The sequence below is a fragment of the Denticeps clupeoides genome, chromosome 19, assembly GCF_900700375.1.
Source record: "Denticeps clupeoides chromosome 19, fDenClu1.1, whole genome shotgun sequence".
Classification (NCBI taxonomy): Eukaryota; Metazoa; Chordata; class Actinopteri; order Clupeiformes; family Denticipitidae; genus Denticeps; species Denticeps clupeoides.
The window spans coordinates 16,435,424-16,456,405 of NC_041725.1; the positions used below are offsets into that span (position 1 = coordinate 16,435,424).

The 20,982-nt window shown below is 48.4% G+C and overlaps 1 protein-coding gene across 2 annotated transcripts in view; it reads left to right on the forward strand.

Annotated features, from left to right (window-relative positions):
• Positions 1-20,982, forward strand: part of dab1a (DAB adaptor protein 1a) — a 165,125-nt gene that overhangs the window by 80,885 nt on the left and 63,258 nt on the right. The window contains exons 1-2 of one of the 2 annotated variants that reach the window (XM_028961442.1): positions 12,451-12,467; positions 20,654-20,747. The gene's annotated coding sequence lies outside the window, so the exon portion shown is untranslated. Of the gene's footprint in view, positions 1-12,450; positions 12,468-20,653; positions 20,748-20,982 lie in introns of those variants that run through there. The other variant, XM_028961441.1, reaches the window with a different exon arrangement.

A 20,982-nucleotide genomic window follows, 5' to 3' on the forward strand; every position in this document is an offset into this window, starting at 1 on the left:
TCGGGCCGCTCGGCAGATTACTCTGAGTCTGTGAGTGTGTCTGTGTCTGTGTGGGGACCCCGGTGACTGGCTGTCAGGGCAAACTGACTGTAATGAGGGCCGCAGTTCGATGCTTCTGTTGCTGGTGTCGCTTCCTCTCCTGGGTGTTGGTTTGGTTTCCATGTGCTCACTCAGAACCACAGGTTCAGTCCCCTGTGGCAGGGACTCATCTTGCAGTCTCATGTTCACCCTACCACAGGAGCATGCAGGGAAAATCCAGAGAATCCAAGTCTCCTAGTTGTGTTGTGATGTCATGGGGGACAGAAAAGAATAGTTTATGTCCCCTACAGTCCTGGGTCCTACAGTTCTGTAGAAATTTCTGCTGCTGCGTATTAAAACAGAGAACAGCTGGGAAACGTCCACTGCAGCAGAATTCATTCTGTTACAGGAATATGAAGCTCCGTTAGAGAAACGTGACGCTCTTCAGACAGCACTGGACTAAAGCTGGACTAAAGGGGAGCGAGAAAGGGCAGGGGGAGCAGCGAGGTGACAGAGAGAGAGAGAAAGAGAGAGAGCAAGAGAGAGAAAAACCACCTTTATTACAACCTGGTCATGTTACAAAAGACAAAAGTCAATCAATCAAACCAGAAAAACTAAGTACACCACAGAAAGTGAAAGCAAACCATCACAATCCAGGAAAGCAGCCAGTTCCAAAAGCTCAGACAGAGCTCATCGTTCTCATCAAGCATGCACCAGACCCCTCACACCCCCAAACGTCCATTAACACAGTTAGTTTCCACACCAAATTGTAGTACTCCACACGAGAGAGATATGGGGAGGCAGGGGTTCGAGAGAGACAGTGAGAGAGGGAGGGAGAGATTTTCATATCCAATAAAAATGAATAAAAATCCTTCACAGTGCAGCTGGACTTTCAGGACCAACTTAGAATTCCTCCTTCTCTGGTCACATGGTACAGTAATTATGATTGGGACTGTGTGTGTGTTGGGTGCCCGCAGCATTATGAAGGCTAATAATGCCTGTTCCTGTATGAGTGTGTGTGTGTGTGTGTGTGTGTGCAGAACTGATTTATTCCCTTCTGCAGCAGTGACACTGAATGATGACTTCTCTTCCTGAGAGCTCCAGTGCATGAATTGTTTAACACATAGGGCCACACACACACACACACTCAGCAACATTGTGTTGCTACTGCTCACACACACATGCATCCTCACCCATGAAGCACAGCAAATCAGCATGCAGCACGTCTCGTCATGGAGCATCCATGACGTGGAAGACTCCAGATCTCCAGACTCCAAATCAGTGCAGACTGTAGCTGGATGTTTATGGCCATGCTGGTATGTCCAGGGTCACGAAACGCCTTTAAATAGCAGAAATTTTACCGGTTGTGATGCACTTTCAAATTTTAATGCTGCATGTGGCCAACTGAAGGTTTTCTACATGAACTGAATTTTCTTTTTGGAACCAGCTGCTCCTGGTGCTTTTTGGATTTTCCAAAAGTTCAGAAAATGCTCTGAGGATTTGGAGGTTAAGATGCAGGTTGGGGAACTGGTGTTGTTTTGATCTGAGGACCTGATGGTGGTGAGATGGTGGACCACTAAACTGTCGAATCCACTGCAGCTGTGGACTGATACTCTCTATGTGTCTCCTGTGGACGTGATGCCGTGTGAACATTTGTATTCGTCTGCAGATCTTCATGCAGACGTTCCATCAACACCACAGATTTGTCGGTGACATTGTTGTCATGTTTCATAATGAAACGTCAGCCTGCACAGCAGATGCCGGTTCTGTGGATCGCTTGATCATCAGCTGGGCTCAACAACCACCTGAACAGACACATCAGGTTGGTGCATTTGAAAACGTGGGATTTGAAGATGTTCCTCACCCCGCGAGTTAGATGGTATAATCCAGTGCAGGATTTAAAACGTCAGTGACTTTCGAGCTCAGATGAACGGGCTCCATGAATCAGATGCTTGTATCCAGTCACTCAGCTGGGATTGAATGGAGTCGACTGATCCTGGATCAGGAGCAGAAAGCCTGTCAAACACATTTCAGCAGCAGCCTGCATCACGTTCACCAACCGCTCTGCAGCCCTGAGCACCTGCCAGACTCGGAGCGGGACGAGAACTGATACAGAACGGGATTAAACTGCAACGGGATGAGGGAGGACGGAAACGATGGCGGCGGGAGTGACAGTGGCTGTCGGAAAATAGGAGAACAGGAAGGAAGAACAGACGAAGACGAAATAAAAAAATCCTTTGCAGTGTGAGAGTCTGTCCCCGGCCAATAGAAAATCCTGCATCTCCGAGTCTCTCCAAACGTCGACATCTAACACACCGTCGTTCCTGCGAAGGCATTTGCTATTCCAGTCGGCGACGTGCTTCAAGAACGTTATTGTATTCATGTCAACGGTCCTTCACTGTGATTCGCCTGGATCTGTGGCCTGAAAGGCAATTTGAAACGTGGAGTGGGCGCCACTGAATCACAGCCTTGGTATGAAATGTCATTAACGGGAACAATGTGGAAATCGCCATCGCCAGCTCCAATCAGCAGCCGAGAAGGGCAGGTATCAAGCTGTTCATCAGAACCAGGCCACTTCACCTTTCCAAAGCAGACAGCCAACATGTTTGCTCTTTAGATTAAAAAAAGGGCTGTAGCTGCACTGCTCCTCCCCCTTTCTTTTATTCCACAAAGAGCTGCTGAAGATCAGAGCCTCCGAACATGAAGACATCCCTGCTGGCTTTGATTACAGCCTACATTCGGCGTGGCTTCTGCTTCAGTAGACACAACGTCATTACGTTGTGTTCCCTGAGTTTTTCAACAGTGGCAACTTGAAATATGCACAAAATAGAACATCGGGAATGGAAATGTCCACAGATGGAACAGTGTTTAGATGATTCAGGTATTTAATCCCTGATGATGTTGCTGAATCCAGCCCTGAGCAACTGAAGAACCTCAGAAGAACCTCCACAGGCTTGTACAGTGTGGTGCTTCCCATCTTACCCTGATGTGTCCATCATTCTGGAACAGTGTGGACTCATCAAGTTACGTGACCTTCATCCATGAAACATGGGTGACATGGATCTGAAGTTAAAGGGTGGAGGTGGAGGTGGGGTGTGGTTTTTAGTTTATGGCTGTGTCAGTATCAGTACCCAGTGGGGTTGGATGACCGGTGCATTTCCCCCAACGTGATCCAGACACCTTCCATAAGGAAGCTGTGTGATCCTGGTTATGAACACCAGTGTGTATGTGTGTGTGTGTGTGTGTGTGTGTGTGAGACCCGGACTGAAACAGCAGCTCACCTGTCTACCTCAACAGATTTCTAACTGAATATGAATGGTTGGTAGCAGTGTGTGTGTGTGTGTGTGTGTGTCTTTTCTTTCACTCCATTTTTAAGCTCCTCTTGCCTCTGACTGGCAAAGGAAATCAATTGTGAATCACTGAGGCTCCGCTTGTTTCCTTCTGCCTCGCCCTCCATCTCCACGCCCCAAACGATCGGTGGGACATAATAACAAGTGACAGAAGTTAAGTGTTTCTGAAATTCAACACGCAAGCACACACACACACACACACGGGGTATCTGGTGGCGTGTTGTTCCCCGAAGCGTCCTGCTGCAGAGAGGGAGGCAGGTCAGCAAAATGCCACCAAACGCCTGGCAGATACCCCGAACGCAGAGGAGCTTTCAAAAGATGCAGAAAAATGAACCACAGTGTCTGTGTGTGTGTGTGTGTGTGTGTGTGTGTGTGTGTGTGTGTCGTGGCAAACAACCATTTTTTCCCCACCATGGCATCGGATGCGGGTGTTTAGACAGTTCTGCAAACTTTTTAAACATGATCTATGCAGTAAGGTTTCTCTCTGTGTGTGTGTGTGTGTGTGTGTGTGTGTGTGTGTGTGTGTACACAGCACCTCTGCAGTAGGGCCGACAGAGTAAAGGAAGAAGCGCAGTGATTCCCGTTGCTGCTGTGATGCCATGCGGGTGGAGAAACCACTGAGTCAGGCGGCCGTTACCATGGCGGCGGACGGGTGGCGCCGGTGACAGGACGCTCGCAGTGCATCCGCCGTTGTATTGTGTGCTGAATTGATTTTAGATTACCCGGCAGTTTCGGCTGCTCCGGGCAGTAATGCGCTGCGTGTTTCCAGACAGGTGAAAAATGAGCTGAGATGCAGAAACGGAACCCATATTAACATCAAACTTACAGCATATCATTATATTTAGAAGAAAAGCCTGTAAAGCAATGCAAACGTATCTCATGATTCACTGTTACAGTTGCCCCCGGCGATTTGACATTAAATCCATTTCAGACCCACACAAATTAAATTAAAGAATTAAAGCCATTCATGTTTTGCGTGAATTCAGATATTTATCCTGATTCCTGCTCCATACTGATATCACGATTTTACTGATCATATTCAAAACCACTTGTGCCACATACTTTACTTTACTTTATTTAGCAGACGCTTTTATCCAAAGCGACTTACAAGAGGAAGACACCAGCAATTCTCGTTCCATTTCTATAGAATATTGAGTTTACAAACTAAGAGCCCTGATAAGGCTCAGACTTGTCAGTGAAGAGCATGCTCAGAGATTGTTAGGTGCTAGACGAAGAAAAATTATAATGTATTTATACATTTTTGTATTGTTTGTGCAATGTGTACGCATGTGCGTGTGTAAGTGTTAGATTTGTGTGTAATATTTTTGGAATAAGAGGGTTTTCACCTGCTTCTTAAAAGTGGTGATAGTCTCGGCTAGTCGTGTGGAGGAGGGCAGGTTGTTCCACCAGCCAGGGACAACAACGGAGAACAGAGATGATTGGAATCGGAGACCCCGTGAAGAAGGAATTTTTAGTCTCCTTTCGTTTGCAGATCTGAGAGAGCGTGCAGGAGTGTAGCTAGGTAGTAGTGTGTTGATGTAGGAGGGTGCAGTTCCATTTACAGCCCTGTAGGCAAACATCAAGGATTTGAACTCAATGCGAGCAGCTACAGAGGTGAGAAGAGGTGTAACATGGGTGTACTTCGGCTGGTTGAAGATGAGACGGGCTGCCATATTTTGGACCATCTGGAGTGGTTTTATGGTGACTGCAGAGGCTCCAGCCAGGAGAGAGTTACAGTAGTCGAGTTTGGAGATGACCATTGCCTGGACGAGGAGCTGCGTAGCCTGTTGCGAGAGAAAAGGCCGAATCTTGCGAATGTTGTAGAGAGTGAACCTGCAGGATCTGGAGATCGCAGCAACATGATGGTTCAAACCCAGTTTGTCATCTATTCAAACTCCAAGGCTTTTTGCAGATGCCGTGGGTGTTAACAGTACCGAGCCAATTTGAATTGAAAGGTTTTGCTGAGGGGAAGTCAAGATGTAAGTCAAGATGAACTTATGGTGAAATAAATTCAGCTTGGATTTGGTGTCACATTGTCACGGAACAGACAGGAAGAGGAGGACCCAGGTGCGAACAAATGTGACAAACTTTATTTTAACCTGGACAAACAAACATATAGGGCTTGGGGACAGGGGATTTGGAGACGGGGAAAGGAAAGGGGTTCCCTCCACACATGTACAGCACCTGGAAAACAAACACAACACCAGCAACACACAAACCAGGACCCCAGGGGCGCCACGACCAAGACTAAAATAATATATGAGCGGCTGAGCACACTCTTGTGTCCTTTCACTTGCAAGGTTCAGGGCTCAATACCGGAACCCGGAGCTCTGATGTAGGCGTGCTGAAATAGGGAAGACGTTGGAGGCGGGGAATTAAGGGGGTTTGGCTTGCAATCATCCCGGGATCCACCGTGACACACATTTTTGGTCCCACGGTTTGCTAATTCATTTACCCAATTTACATTTTTTTAAAGAGCCAGTCATGTTGTACGAGAGTCCTTCCTGCCTCTGAGGTTTGGAACGTGAGGTCATTTCCCACCATTAATCTAGATTTCACTTGCTTAATAACAAAAAAAAAGGTTATTTGCCTAATACTTAAAAGGGGCGAGAGGGATTAGCTGTGGAGAAGCTGAAGTCCAAGCCGAGCGGCCACAGCTAAGTGTTGATGAAGAAGTCTCATGTGCTTCAACGGTCTGGACCGTCCCTTGGAATTCTGTGTCCCCCGAAGGAAATTTGGGGCCTTTTAATCTACATCCTTTCACCCCTGTAGGGTGAGGCAGTGAGACATTCAGGGTTCTGTTCCATCCTGCTCTTTATTTTTTCCACTTTGGAAGTGAAACAGCTGGTTGTCGTCCTGCACTTTCTTGTATGGTTTTTAAATTTGTATTCTGCCTGTAGGAGTGTGTGTGTGTGTGTGTGTGTGTGTGTTAAACGATTCCTCACATTCGTCAGGCTTTGTGACAGAGTGGCTCTTTAATTAGGCATTCGGAGTCTGTGCCCTGGAATGGGGTTCTAAATGGGTTTCTTATCTGGAGAACATCGGCATGCGTGTCTGGTGTCCCCGTGTCATGGGGGGGATGATGTTTCCGAATGGATTTATTATGAATACGACAGGACCACAGAGCAGAATGTAAATTGTGGGACATTGTAAAGTATGAAAGGGCAAGGAAGCATCAATTTAATCTTTAATAAGTTCAAAAGAACAGGAGCCGGAAATGAGACAAACACAAGAGGTGGAGGAGTGAGGAGATGTGGAGGAGACATGGAGGAACTCAAGAAGGAGGTCTACTGGGCCGTCGTGGTTTTTTCCCTGCTTGACATTTCGCTACTTGCCATGTTGATTTCACCAGGGTCGGAGGTCATCAGAGGAATATCAGTAGCTGGATTGCAGGGTGGGGAGCCTCTCTGTTGCTCTGGTTTTGTGTGTGCCTGACCTGAACCAACCATCAGATAAAACCACCCAATTATAAATCAATAAACGACCGCATGTGAAGCATCATCGTTCCCTACGTAAGAAATTAAATTATGAAAAGAAGTCACCAGTCACAAGAATAAAAGCCAAAGTTGCCCTCCATCACACACTCTGATTGGACGGTCCTGACGTGGGTTGGCCAGAGAGAGAAAGATGGCAAGAACTGAGGCTTCCACAGGAAGAGGAGTAGGTACACACACACACACACACACACACACTATGCATGCACATAGATGAAGAGATCAGCTTTTTAGTCCAATCGCTTACATTTGACCTTTATCCTTTCCTGCAGAGTGAGCTTTCTGAAATCTGGTTACACACACACACACACACACACACACACACACTGTTAAAACACACAATAGACCTTTGACTGGTCGTTTAGTGGCAGCTCCAGGTCATGTATCTGGTTGCAGTGTTGCGGTAGCCGGGCCGGCGGTGGCCCAGCGGTGCTCCGTCCTTCTGCGGCGCTTCACCCCCCTTTTTGCTGAAAGGTCATAGCCCGTCGCCGGCTGTCAGAAGCGTTTTATTCATAAAGGCGTCCTGGAGCGCTGCTCCGCGGCTGCGAGCCTCTCCCCTGACTCGCTCTCCAATTTACTGCGGAGGCTGTCGCCACGGAGACGGCTCTGGGAGCACGCTCACCCTCTCCGGCTTAACGGACCCAACAGGAAGCCCAGGGCGAAATTCCGAGCTGCCTGTGACAGAGGGGCCTGCCGTGCTCTTATGAAGAACATGGTATCTTCAAAGCTGTGGGATCTGCACAGACTTCCGTGGAGCCTGCAGTGCCAGTCTCGGAGATCAAGTGGCATACAGGGAAATTGTCCATAAAATCCTCCTAATTCACTCTGATACTGTTGATGGACACCAAGTCCCATCCTGGACGCAGGCTGGCATTTCAGCGGTAGATGAACAATTTGATCTGTATGAGTATGAGTGGACGGGGTCTAAAGAGAGAGAGGTCAACACCAGAGCAGTGAGAGGTCTGTCACCATGAACCAAGCTCATTTCATGACCAGGGTTAACGCTAATGACCAACTAACTAACTAATTACCTTCTTGGTCATGCCTGCAGTGAAGCTGTGGCCTGAATGGATGGTGGGGGAATCTGGATAATACGATTCCCCGTTGGCTGGCGTGTGAAAAATGGCTTTTTCTGGGTGGAGACCATGAAATGTCCAAAATATCCCCTTTTTTGATTAGATGAGATATCTCTTGTGATGGTGAGTCAGCCCTGGTGTGTGTGAAATCTTCATCATTTACATTCCGTCCTTCAGCGTCTGCCTTCCATGGTTTCAAATTTGCTGGTTTCAGCCTTTCAGTCCTACAGAACGTCCCCATCTTCCACCAGGAATGGCTGCTTTTCCTCGCCCCCCCACCACCATTCTTCAATTCAGCTTTTCAGAAAGATTGGAAAAAAGAGATTAGGCTCTTTTTCTAATCAAGCTAGATTATGTCTTCAGAGGAGCATTTCCTGAAAGGCTACCTCCTGCCTGTTTGAATTTCCTCCATGTCGTCACTGTAAATTGGCTAGTGTTTTCCGTCCAACGAGTGGATGTGTGCCAAACGAACAACATCCCTTTTCCTTTTGACCGTTTAAATCCCCTTTTCTTATTATTTCTTCAAAAACCCAACTGCCCCACCGCTCCCCCCGTCAGGCTGGAAATGCGAGTGGGAGACTTTGAACGAACGTTTCGGTGGAGAAGAAAGTCGGTAGAAATCAAATACGCTTTGTCCCGTGGCCACGCTCTTTAAAGAACTCGTTAGGGATTCGCTTTAGTCGAGAAGCATTAAGCAGGTCAGACTGGGGAGGAAAACTGGCTCATTTTCCCACTAAACGCACGCAAGTGTTTTGCCAGATAGCCTACAGCCAGAGCAGCCGGGGCTGGAGGAGCGGTCAGGGCGGCCGCTGTCAGAACACAGAATGCCAAAAGGAAACACACGCTGTGACTGTGGAACGTCTCAATAAGGCGAAACGTGCAATTAAATTAGCTTGTCCAAAACCCACGGTAATTTATATGCCACCATCGTTACGGCTCCACCAGTAGACACGACTAAAAGTGGAACATCACATGCTTTTTAACAGATAAAGTGCCATTGTGTTGTGTCTGTCTCTCTCTCTCTCTCTCTCTGTCCCTGTGTATGTTTCGTGCAGAATTGTCGGTGGACTCCTCCCCTTCCTTGTTGTGATTGTCGGCCTGAAGCGGGGACGTTCTGTGGGACTGAAAGGCTGAAAAATGCAAATTTGAAGACCACGCGGTCATGTCCACACCTTCAGCCAGCAGAGAACTTGTGTCGTCCAAACCACTTTGTAGTTTTCTAGTTTCCACCTAAGTTGTTGTGTTCTTCTGTATGTACAATAAATGTACTCTTCTGGCATCTTTGGCATGGTTCCTCTCCCCTTGGTTCCCTCTCTGTCCATAGACCCTGGGATGACCCTAGGAATTTTCAGAATGTAAAGTGTGAAAAGCTAAAACCGACTGATGATGCCATTTCTGCACAGTGTGTAGAGTTGGATGAGTGAACATCTCTACCACGATCCCAACTCAATTTTTACAATTTGGCAGGGACTTGTTATAAAGCGACATTATATCAGCATGTGCAGTCATTAATCTTGTTATGCCACTGCTTCCATTATACTGAAATTCTGAGCGTGTGGTTTAAAGTAACGATGGATAAGTACAGTAAAAGTCTACTTTAAAGAGGATGTATTTTTTGGTCAACTGTTCTCGTGGAGACGTGATTGTTGTTGCCCAGGAGACGAGGGACCTTGACAGAGCAAGTGTTGGCGGCCCTGAGTGCCTAAGTGAAAACAGCGGATTTATCTCCTTCTGTTTACTCAGGCGTTAGCAGTGGATGGCTGTGGAGTGTGATAGTCTGTTAGAGGTCCACGGAGGACCCAATGACCCTTCATGCAGAAGGAGAGGGAGGTGGTGCAGCTTCAAATGGAAGAAAGACCAGGAAGGTGTTTCAGGGGTGACGGGGGCCAGAACTGTCCCTGTATCAAGTCCCACATGACTTTAAATGAATGTGAAAATACACTGTGATGTTCTGGATTGATTTCACATGGCATCAGCTGACCACCACTCCATTGAAATGTACTCATTTTCCCATCATGCTCAGTGGAAAAACAACCTGAGCCATGGCTGGAACATTCAAGCCCATTGCAAGGAAAACAGAACTGGCAAACGACTGGTTTCATTCCGTAAATCTGTGTTCTGCTTCAGGCTAAACAGGCGTCTCATCAAGCAGCCTGTCAGTCGACTCGCGGGCGTTCGAAACCTTTAAAGTGCTGACAGCGCGAGGACCGGAGTGGAGAGCTGACCCACAATTAAAGAAGCGAACTGACAGGCGTCGGTTCCTCCGTGTGCATCGGCCCAGAAGCGAGTCTTTATAGGACGTCGATATCAGAGTGTTAAACAGAACCTGCAACTCGCACTGGGCCCCTGCAACCCGGGCTGCACACATTTGTCACGCTTCTTTGTCCTACTGGTCCCTCATGTGCTAATCAAACCCTGCAGATCAGATGGAGCAGAGACCAGGACCAGGACACACACACTCACAGACACACACAGCTTTATAAAGCCAGGCTGCGAGGGGACCGTGGAATCATAGTGGTCACACAGAGCAGAGCCGAAGGGCCTAATGATGTTTTGGCTCCACTGTTGACCAGCGGCAGCATCTTAAAAAGGACCAAAACTGTTCGAGGTCACCAGATCTTCTGGACACCGCTCAGTCCCCTACAGAGTTTAGCATTTTGCAGCCTGGTGAGATTCACTGTTGTGCACCTTTGCATATTTGAAGCGTCAAGAGAAAAATTGTTCAGCTTTTCAGCTCAACATATGTTATTATTGTTCAAATGGACCTGTTAGAAGGGACAATATGGGAGTAAATGTGTCAAAAATGCATAAAATTCCAATAACAAAAACCAATAACAAGTTAAAATTGGCCTGGCGCTAAACGTAGCATCTACGTACCTTGTTCACGTTGCCATACGTCACCTTACTATGGTGGGTGTAGTCATTGCAGAGCTGCATTTGTTATTTTGAGCCTGTTTAGTGAACTACATCTGAGGCCGAAGAAATAGAGGAATGCTGCCTGTCTCATGCTGAATAATCATTAAAGCAGAAGGCTTTTATTGAATTTTTTTTTGCACGCCCATAAGTGGTTCCATTGTCTGTCTTCCGTGTGGCTTCACCCCAGATGGAACCGAGCTGGAAATGTCTTTTAATAATGTTTTTATCTGGTCTTTTTCCTGTTGGGTCCGTTTCACCGGCCGGCCTGCAATCACTCTCCTCTGCATTTTGACTGATGGATGCACCAAAAGTCTGTAATTGAAATATTGTGTAAAATGACACATTTTCTCTAATATGAGCACTCTGCGGCTCAAAAAACGGCACATTTGCATATTTTAATTAAATTCCTTGAATTTGAAAATAGTCTAAACTAACCTGTCACTTCCTGCACATTGGCATTAATTAATGAACGTTTGCCCTTGACTTGTCATCACAGACTTCCATGTTTATTCATTATTTTGCCAACAGTTCCTTCTACCCGCCCCCAAGATGCTGAGACACGGTGAGAAATATCCCGGCTTCCCAGCTCCTCCACAGAGTGGCTAAATGCACATTTTTATGCGCTGAATTGATATGTGCAGAAGTTTGCCTCCGGATGAGTGGACCGTTTAATTACTACTTCTTCAAGAGACATTCGATTTTCGCAGGCTGCCCGGGCCAATCATATCTTTTTGAAGCAGTTGCCATGGTACCTGTGGGTTGGCCGGGGCGAACGTGCTGACTGTGCAGAGTAAGCTGGCGTGTATCGACAGGGCTCCTCCGGCTCTTTGTATGGCAGGACGGATGTTGGGTGGAACAACAGAAGGTCCGACGTGCGATCGCTGACCACAGATCTGGGTGAAGGCAGCAGCCAATCCCGATCGATCGGCATCCCGATCCCGGAAGATGCGTGCAGGGCGTGCGCAGTCCATGCTCAGGGTTAATGGCCGGGTCTGCAGGTTGTAAATGTCACACGTGCATCTGTGGAAATGACGCTAGTTAGGGTCATTTACATTCCTCCGGCGTTCTTTCCCAATGACCTGCACATTTCCCTCCTCGAATTGCGGCACAAATGGATGTGAGAGGGAATTGTTTGGCTTTGTGCCGGCACGTGTGAGCACTGTGAGGAATACTCAACAACTCCCCGCTCTGGAAGAGCGAGGAAGGGGGGGGGGGGGGCGGATGGAGGGAGGCGCTAGTGTTGGGTCAATTAGAATTCATAAGCCACAAATGGAACCTTTGTCTGAGCCCTGGTACCAATTACACTCGATCATTTAATCAATTACACTTAGTTAGTATAACTGTGCATTAATAGCAAATGAACTGCAACATCTAAAAATGTCATCGTTGACCAGATCGCGGGTGTTAATTTCCTCATCAGGTGGAAGACGGCCGTGTCTCATTTAATCTGCTCGACGGCACAAGCCGGCCCTGATTCTTATCTCGGCGAGTCAGACCCAGACGAGCTTGAGCGCAACCGGCTCCGATGCCGAATGCCCGTGCCGCTCGCCGCATCACCGTCGTTCGTCTCCTTCTGACTGGGTTCTGAGGAAACGCCGCCACATCAGCCTCAGGTAACGAGAAGCATTGATCGACCCTCCTGGGATGGGTTCTAAATGACACAGTGCTGTGTGTGTGTGTGTGTGTGTGTGTGTGTGCGTGTTGGGGACGGGTCAGAGGCGGCCATGTTTTACCTCATTTATCGCACAATGAATCATGCTGCGTTTTCACCCGGGAGAGGTTCACACCCTGATTCTCTCTGTTCTACGGTTCTCTCAAAGATCAAAGAACATTTGTCAGGCGCTGGACACCAAGAGTCAAGTTCTACATATTGTAAGAAGAGGTATAACAACTCTCTCTACACAAAGCACTGTACTAAAACACTCCAACCTGATGTTACCTGGCAGATAGAGGCGTGGCACAATAGAGGTTAAACGAATGAACAGTTTCTAATTTATTAACACCAGTAAATTACTATTGCAGTTACATGTAAATATTGTATGTAAAAAAGGTACCAATGCTACAGAAAAACCCAAAATAACAACCCAAAATAAAACACTCGACGCCCTATAGGATCTGACCACTACAGGGTGGGCCATTTATATGGTTGGTGATATTAACGCCCTGTTTGTGGCATATTAGTATATGTGAGGGGACAAACTTTTCAAGATGGGTGGTGAACATAGTGGCCATTTTGAAGTCGGCCATTGGAAAAACAATGGTGTGCTTGGTTTTAACATAACTTTATTCTTTCATGAGTTATTTACAAGTTTCTGACCACTTATAAAATGTGTTCAATGTCCCATTTTATTAAGGTGTATCCATATAAATGCCCCCCCCCCCCGTAGTAACTGCCTTAGTGGGTGTAACACTGTACATCCTTAAACCAGGTAACCACCGTTTAAAATGGACAAATCTCCGGGGCGGAAGTCTCCGGCAAATCACACGGACGCCGGCTGCCGGCTGCCTCTAGCCGCTCTAATTAGCTTCATGAGAGCGGGATCTTCGGCGCCGCTGGCCTGGGCTCGGCTCCCTGAAAGGTGTCATTAGGGAAGGCTTTGTTTTGCTGGCCTTATTAGAATTCCCACTGTGGCCCTTTTTTACCTCGCCATTCGTTAGCGGCGCACAAAACAAACCAAAAAAAAGCACATCCTCCGCCTAGCGCTGGCGTGTTAGCGCTCCCGTCGAAAGTGTGATGACAACTGGTTTTAATGTGTGCTAGCGCTGCGCATTTACTTTAGCGGCTCCAGCTTTAAATGCAGGGTGTAATTAGGGCCGCGGCGCTTGCTGAGCTGCACGTGGTGTGTTTAATTGGCCGCTGGTATTAGTCCCTTATGACTGAAGTGAAATAAGCTCATCCCGACACCTCCCATCTCACACTGGAACAGTGTTTACTGCTCCCAGCCAGAATACTTATGAGCAAAGTGGCAAATGTGCAGGACAGGCGTCAAAAGAAGAGAAGTGAAGTGATTGTCACTTGTGATACACAGCAGCACAGCACACGATGTACACAGTGAAACTTGTCCTCTGCATTTAACCCATCACCCTGAGTGAGCAGTGGGCAGCCATGACAGGCGAGGGGAGCAGTGTGTGGCACCTCGGAGGCTTAAGACCTTCCTCTTTCGAGAATATTTTGTAATAGTCTGACTTATCCAATAACAACTACAACAGAGTGAATAAAACGACTGTAATCATAGTTGGGGTCCAAGTTAACCAGAACTGATGGTAACATGAAAGCACGTCGTAAGTTGCTTTCCACAGCTTTTCTACACGAGTACCGTGTCACTCTTCAATATGGCTGGTGGGAGGAGCTAAATAGAAACACTTGGCGTGCTGCTGACATGGAGAAACATGAACTTTTCTCATTCAGTTCTCTTCTTTGTCATGCCTCTCAACTAAAATAGAAATCATCTACACTGTGTTTGCTGTAGTGAGCAAGTTTTATTGGCAAGTTCAGTTTTAAACCTACCTTCAGCGGCTGGATTTTAGACTGGCCTTTGAACACCACCAAACCACCAAAAACAGATAATGGTCAGTGCTGGTTTGATTCTGGCGATGATGATAAGTGGTGGACACTTTCCATCAAGTTAGTATTTTGATGGTTAAAAAACAGACACGTTTGTCAGACGCCCTTATCTAGAGCGACTTACAACCAGTGGTTACAGGGACAGTCCCCCCCCTGGAGACAATTTTTGTGGTCTTCTGGTTCAGATGCGAGTGTCTGAACCACTAGGCTGCCACCACCCTGCGCTGATGAGCGTTGCATTTAAGCCGTCGCCTGAGCACCCAGTAAGACCAGGTCTAACATAAACCAGTCGTCCAAGTCTCCTTCAGAACTCCAGATGCTTGTATTCCGTCCCCGTGGTCCTATGAAGAGTCATTTATCCCAAGCACTCAGTCAAAGCCAAAGAGGGTCTTTTTGGCGGCAGCTTGTGTAGCTGGGAGCCGCCGTTCGGCAGTAATGTGCTGAAATTAGTGCTTTGGGTTGAATGAGCTGAAAAGCCCGGCATGGAGCGGAGCCGGCGCCCGGCATTCCTGACATCTGAGATGGAGCGGTGGCCACCTGTAGCCGCAGTGTAATGATGAACGTGCGAACGGATGAAAATATTTATTGAGACGTGCGCGCGCCTCGGCACCGGCGTGGTGAGGGACCGCGCAGGGTGGCGGCGAGGGCCGCGTGGGCTCAGCTATTGTTTAAATTATCCAAGCTGCTAGACACAGTCGCCTCCTTCAGGGCCACTCTTCCGTTTGCCGGGCCTTCTGGCCGAGCTGTTCCTGTGCCGCGGCGTTCCCATCACCGCCCACCCACACTGCTCGCGCGTGCACACACACACACACACACACACACACACACTCCCAAAGTGCCGATGCAGCCCAGTGGGCAAAGCTGCAAGGTTTACTTTCCACTTCTGCCTTTCCTATAACATCCACCTCCCCAACACACACACACACACACACACACACACATCGCCTGCAGTTCCTTTACTGTAATGAATTGTTCACAGGTGCTGCTGATGAGTCTCGGCGTATCGCCGTGGCGACGGGCCTCGTCAGGCACCGGCCAAGTGAGGATGAACAGATGCACCCTCCTCCCATACCTTCTCCTCCCTGCTCCATCTCTCTCTCTCTCTCTCTCTTTTACTCATTATCTCCTTCCCTTTTGCTTTCTCCACCCATCCTTAACTCCCTCACCCACACACACACACACACACACACACAGATGATAGTCATTACACTTGCATGGCCTTAATAGCCCAATCTCACGGCAGCGCTAGAGGAAAAAGCCCAAGGTGGGAGGTAGACAGAGGCAGGAGGGAAGTGCTGGGGGGGGGGGTTGGACAGATGGCTCAGGAGGAGGTGGGTGGGGAACGGTAGAGGTGCGGGTGGGGGTGTCGTCGCCCGCGGTCTTGGAATGAATCTGTTGTGCCTCCTGACTGCTCGCTTTGTGGTGCTGATGGAGAGCGCGGCGGCCGGTCTGCGGCACGCGATGAATTACCAGCATGCGCAGGCGCGCAGGCACACAATCGCCTTAACCGTACGCCGAGGACGATCCATAAACACACCTACACTGTAATGAACCCAGAGAAGGATTTACCTTTCTGAAAGGTCAAAGGTAATGGATGCGGTAAATAACGCCGCGCCGCGTCGGGCCGCTGTTGCCGTGGGTGCTGGGGTAATAATGGAGTGGAGAAGTGCCACTTCCCCGGCCCCTGCGCGCTCCCTCAGGCCTAAAGGTTATTTTCCGGTGTGGAGCTAAAACCCTCATTATTCATCCCGCTGGCCTCCCTTCCGCGGATAACCTCGGACGCACCAGGGCCGGGGAACGTGCTCCGCCTCTCTCCGGATCTCCACCCCTCCCGCCGAGCAGCCGCGCGGCCGCCGGTCTGGGCCCCGCTTTACAACTTCATCCGAACACCCGGCAGGCCCAAGCGGCCGGCCAGTGGCCACTTTGGAAGGCCGCCCTGCGGCGTGTGTGCGAGTGTGTGTGTGTACGCACCCTCTGAATTATTAACGCGCACTGAAACAACCGTGGCCTTCAACATGAATAAGTAAAATCTCAGCAGCGCCACGGCACCAATACGGTAAACACACTTTTACCAACAGATCAATTTTTTTTTTTTTGCCTTGACCACCAATGAAGCCAAATAGTTGCGGCTGCTGGCAACTAAATTCATCTTCTTGTTCCTGAATCCAGACAGCATGGATGTTCCTTGTTGGGTCTTGTAACACCGTCTGGAGGTCAGAGTTCGTCTAACGTCAGAAACGTGCAGAGTTTGACCTTCCCACCCCCCCCACCCCCCCCCCCTTCTCCGGTCTGGGTTGTTAAGTCCCTGCTTTTATGGTCTGGTGATATGAGCAGCGACTGTCCCTGATCCAGACAGGAAGAAAGGGACCTGTAGGTCATGTCCTCCATCCTAACGTCCTCCGCAGCAGACTTTTCTCGCTCTTTGATTCTGATTGCAGTACCGACCTACATCCCACAACAAAGTGCTGGAGATCCAGCCTGGCGGCCGGAGGAGGGATGAAATGAAGCCTGACTGATAGCTGCAAATGTTAATTTGGGAGCGGTCAATTTAATCAGACGCAAATCTGGCCCTTCTTCTGTCTGTCCTTCGACATTTTAACTCATGTTTTACAGCGTCGATACAAAAAAAAATCTGAAAAGAAAGAGAGAAATGTTTGTGGACTGTGGTGAAATGCTTTACATAAATTACATTGCATTACATTATACTTAAAAACACAGAAAAAAGATACAAATGAATAATTCCCCTCCATTTATTTTTAAATAGTGATGGTCTGCAGGAATTTCCATGTGGCAATAAATCAAAAGCATAATAATAGAAGCCTGGACGGGCCCTAAATAAATTTCCATCTGTCATTTTTCGTTGTGTCATTTCAGCCGCGCTCTCAGCCCATTAGCTGGGTGCCACAGTCTGGCAAGTCCATGTTTCCACGGTCACAGGGGCATCTGCACTACACTCGCCTGGTTTGGCTCAATTAGCCTGCTGGGGCGGGGCGGGGTGGAGCAGCTCGCTCCTCCGGGGGCCCCATCACGGCGGTGGCGGCGCACAGTGTTGATGGTAAAGAAACTCTGATCCCCGTTACTGGTCGCTGGTCTTTCCTCATCCTCGCCATACTCTCCGTTACCGACAGTGGGCTAGCAGCGGCCTAGTGGGTAAGGGAACGGACTCGAATCCTGAGGTGCCACTGAGCAGAGCACCGTCCCCACACACTGCTCCCCAAGGGAGATGGGTTAAATGCAGAGGACACATTTCGTTGTGTGTTTCACAATCACTTCACTTTCATTCTCGGTGCTTCCGGACCGGCGCGTTGACAGGAAACCACAACCCCAGCAGCGTTAATTTTTTACGTTAAAACCCACTTGAACAGGCCTCTTTAAGGCGGAGAACGATTGCAGGGCGCCGTGCCAGTTTTCACAAGGCGAGTCGAGAGGAGGCGAGGCCCGCAGACCCAATAAATTACGCTCCTTGGAGGGCCCGTCTGCATTAATGGAAGGTGCAGGGCGAGTCTCTCGGCTTTTCAGTGAGATGAAGGGAATGAGAAATAACTCTGGACAGATCTCCACCATTACTGCAGCCTGGAGACTTTTCTCTCCTTCTGCTGATCTATGGGCAGCCGAGTGCTAGTGGTCGTCAGGGCCGTAAATCTGAGCAAAGAACGGCTTATGTATCGATTGTTCATGAGCCGATTATTAATTAAACATTTAGACCAATTGAAATTATAACATTAATTTTTTAAGTTAAATCACCACCAGTAAAAGGTAAAGTGAACATTATGAGGTCCACATGTTTCATACCGAATTTGGACATATTTTGTTTCATGGGTTCCATGTCTTGCTACTGTTTATCGGAGCAGGAAGTGCATAACTGCCACGCCTACCGTGAGGACCGGGTGGGGCCTGACAGAATAGAGTTGATTGTGGGCGTGGCTTGACAGGAGACAGCTGATTGGTTAGGAGATAACAGCGGTTGGGTGAAGAAGAAGGAGTGGTGACATTGTTACTTGTTGACGACCTTTTTCATTCTTTTTATTTTAATTCATTTCTCCTTGAAGTAAGGTTGGCAGTGGTGGCCTAGCGGTTAAGGAAGCGGCCCCATAATCAGAAGGTTGCCGGTTCGAATCCCGATCCGTCCAAGGTGCCACTGAGGTGCCACTGAGCAAAGCACCGTCCCCACACACTGCTCCCCGGGCGCCTGTCATGGCTGCTCCCTCAGGGGACGAGATAAATGCAGAGGCCACATGGGGGCTGCGCTGGGGTGTGTCACATGTGACAACTAATCACTTTCCCTTTGACTCAACCTCCATTCTGCTTCATCGTAAAAATTATCGCATCTTATTTTGCAAGGTGGCCTCGGTATCATTGCTATTTGGTCAGATATAAGACGATCTGCTTGTTATTTCATTATTACAATACCTGTAAGATAAAAAAAGATTGCGAATGTCTGTTAATGATGCTTATATGTACATTTAAACAGAATAGACACAAACATTTCATTCAGTTGTGTGTGAATGCAGTTTGCAGATGCTGATAAATTCATATGGGATTCGTCTCTTACTGCGGGTGACATGCGGCTGAGGTCATGACCTTGGCACCTGAATGGCAGCCTGATGATGGTATGGGGCTGCCGGACCTGGGGCCGGCTGATTAAAGCACTTCCCAAATGTCATTTTAATGGTTTTTTAACGACAGTGGGCAGGAATTGAGGCGTATCTACGCAGCGTTCCCTGTTCTGACGTGCTGTAGTGATGCGATCTGTAACGCTGCTCATACATGGAATAAATCCAGCTTTACGAGGGCCGAGGATGGCCAGGATTCTTCAGACGGTTCGATATGAAGCTGTTAAATTGCGAGTTTGGCATCTTGTTTCATGACTTCTGAAGGCAATTTGGCTTCTGGGTGCGTTTGGAAAGATTCTGTCTTTTAAGCTAATTAACATCCTTCTCACATTACAACATCAACCAAATTTGTACCTTGTAATGATATTTCACGTCCGTGTTCAGTGTAATTTTTACATGCAGTTCACTTTCACGTATATCACTTTCATGACCAAATTAAAATGATTGAGTCAAATCGAGCCCTTTAATCGTTTAATGCCAGCTGCTAATGAGTTTTAATATTCATCCAGAGTTATTTACATGTGTGCCCCATGCGTGTATTCCTCTTCAAGCCCCCAGCAGTGCGCGCCGCTAATTGAACTCTTTTGGATGGAGTGGGTCGTTAGTGCCGCGCCTCTGTTGTCTCCGTCGCTCCTCCTCTCCGCGTTCCTCTTTTACGGGCTGAAGGTGACGCCTGTCGAGACAAGGCCGCGCCCCCCCCCGCCGCATGTCAGCGGGGTTCTGATGGCTGTCTGCTCATGTGTGGAGGACTCATCATGGGCAATTAGGAACGAGCGGGGGGCCAAGACAGTCCGGCGAGTGTCCTTGAGAGCCGGGGACGGCGGAGAGTGGGGGCTGGCATCGCGGATTGAGGCGCACGGGGGACAGAGCGCCCCCCAAAATAAACAGGCCCGGCCGTATGTAACGGCAGGCCGGCCTTTGTTTCTTTCTTCCTTCGGTGTGGAAGCGTCTCCTCACCGCGGGGCGATAACGAGCGTTCATTATTCAGCGCGGAGGCGCCCTGGTACGGGACGGGGCCGCCACAATCCCTGCAGCTTGTTCTTCATGACTTATTAATTCCATGTTCTGCTCGGCTGGAATGAATATCCTCTTAATATTTCATACGTCGTTGCCTTCGCACATGATAGCAACATGAGACGCGTCCGACGCGTCCAAGAAAGGCGCGAACGAAGCCTGAATGGGATTTCACGTCCGGGTCGAGAGACGCCATGACGGGTCCTTTCACTGGGTTTCCTCTTGAACTAATGAAAAGGCGGAATAAATATTCTGCTCGGCGTACAGCCTGAGTGGGGGGACGCACAACGTGCTGAATCCACCTTGTTAAACGCCGCCGGGCCCACCGCACGGCGAGGGATTAACCCATATCTGGCAGCGGTGTGGCGGCGGCGGCCTGCTCCAGTTGTTATTGTTACGTCGACCCGCATGGCGGAGACGATGGGCGCGTTAATTAGAGGGGGGAACAGCTTGCTTCGCTCTGACCCACTTCTCTCCCGCTCCTCCCCGCCGCCCTTCCCTTTCCCGGCAACGTGGGAGGAATACGCCGTTTAACGCTAAAGTGTTTTTTAAAAACACAATCAGAATATTTCCGATCAGCGATCAGCTTCCCTCCTCCCTTTTCCAGGTGCTTCAGACGCCACTCAGAAGCTCTGCTATGGAAGCCGGGCGCGGAGGAAACGTGGCGAGTCCAGCACAAACACACCATCAACTTCAACACTGTAAGTGTTACACTTTTCTGGTGTTAATATTTAGTTAATATACAGTGTTAATTTTCTACATTTTTCTCAATGTTCTACATTTATGATGACATTATTGATGTACTAACAGTTCTGTATCATGTGACCAGTATAATCGTAAGTGATTAATAGGGTTTTCTGTGAAAATGTTGCATCATCACGATATTCACAGTGACCAGGATTCATTTTGATCAATTTCACAATTCTATTATTTGAT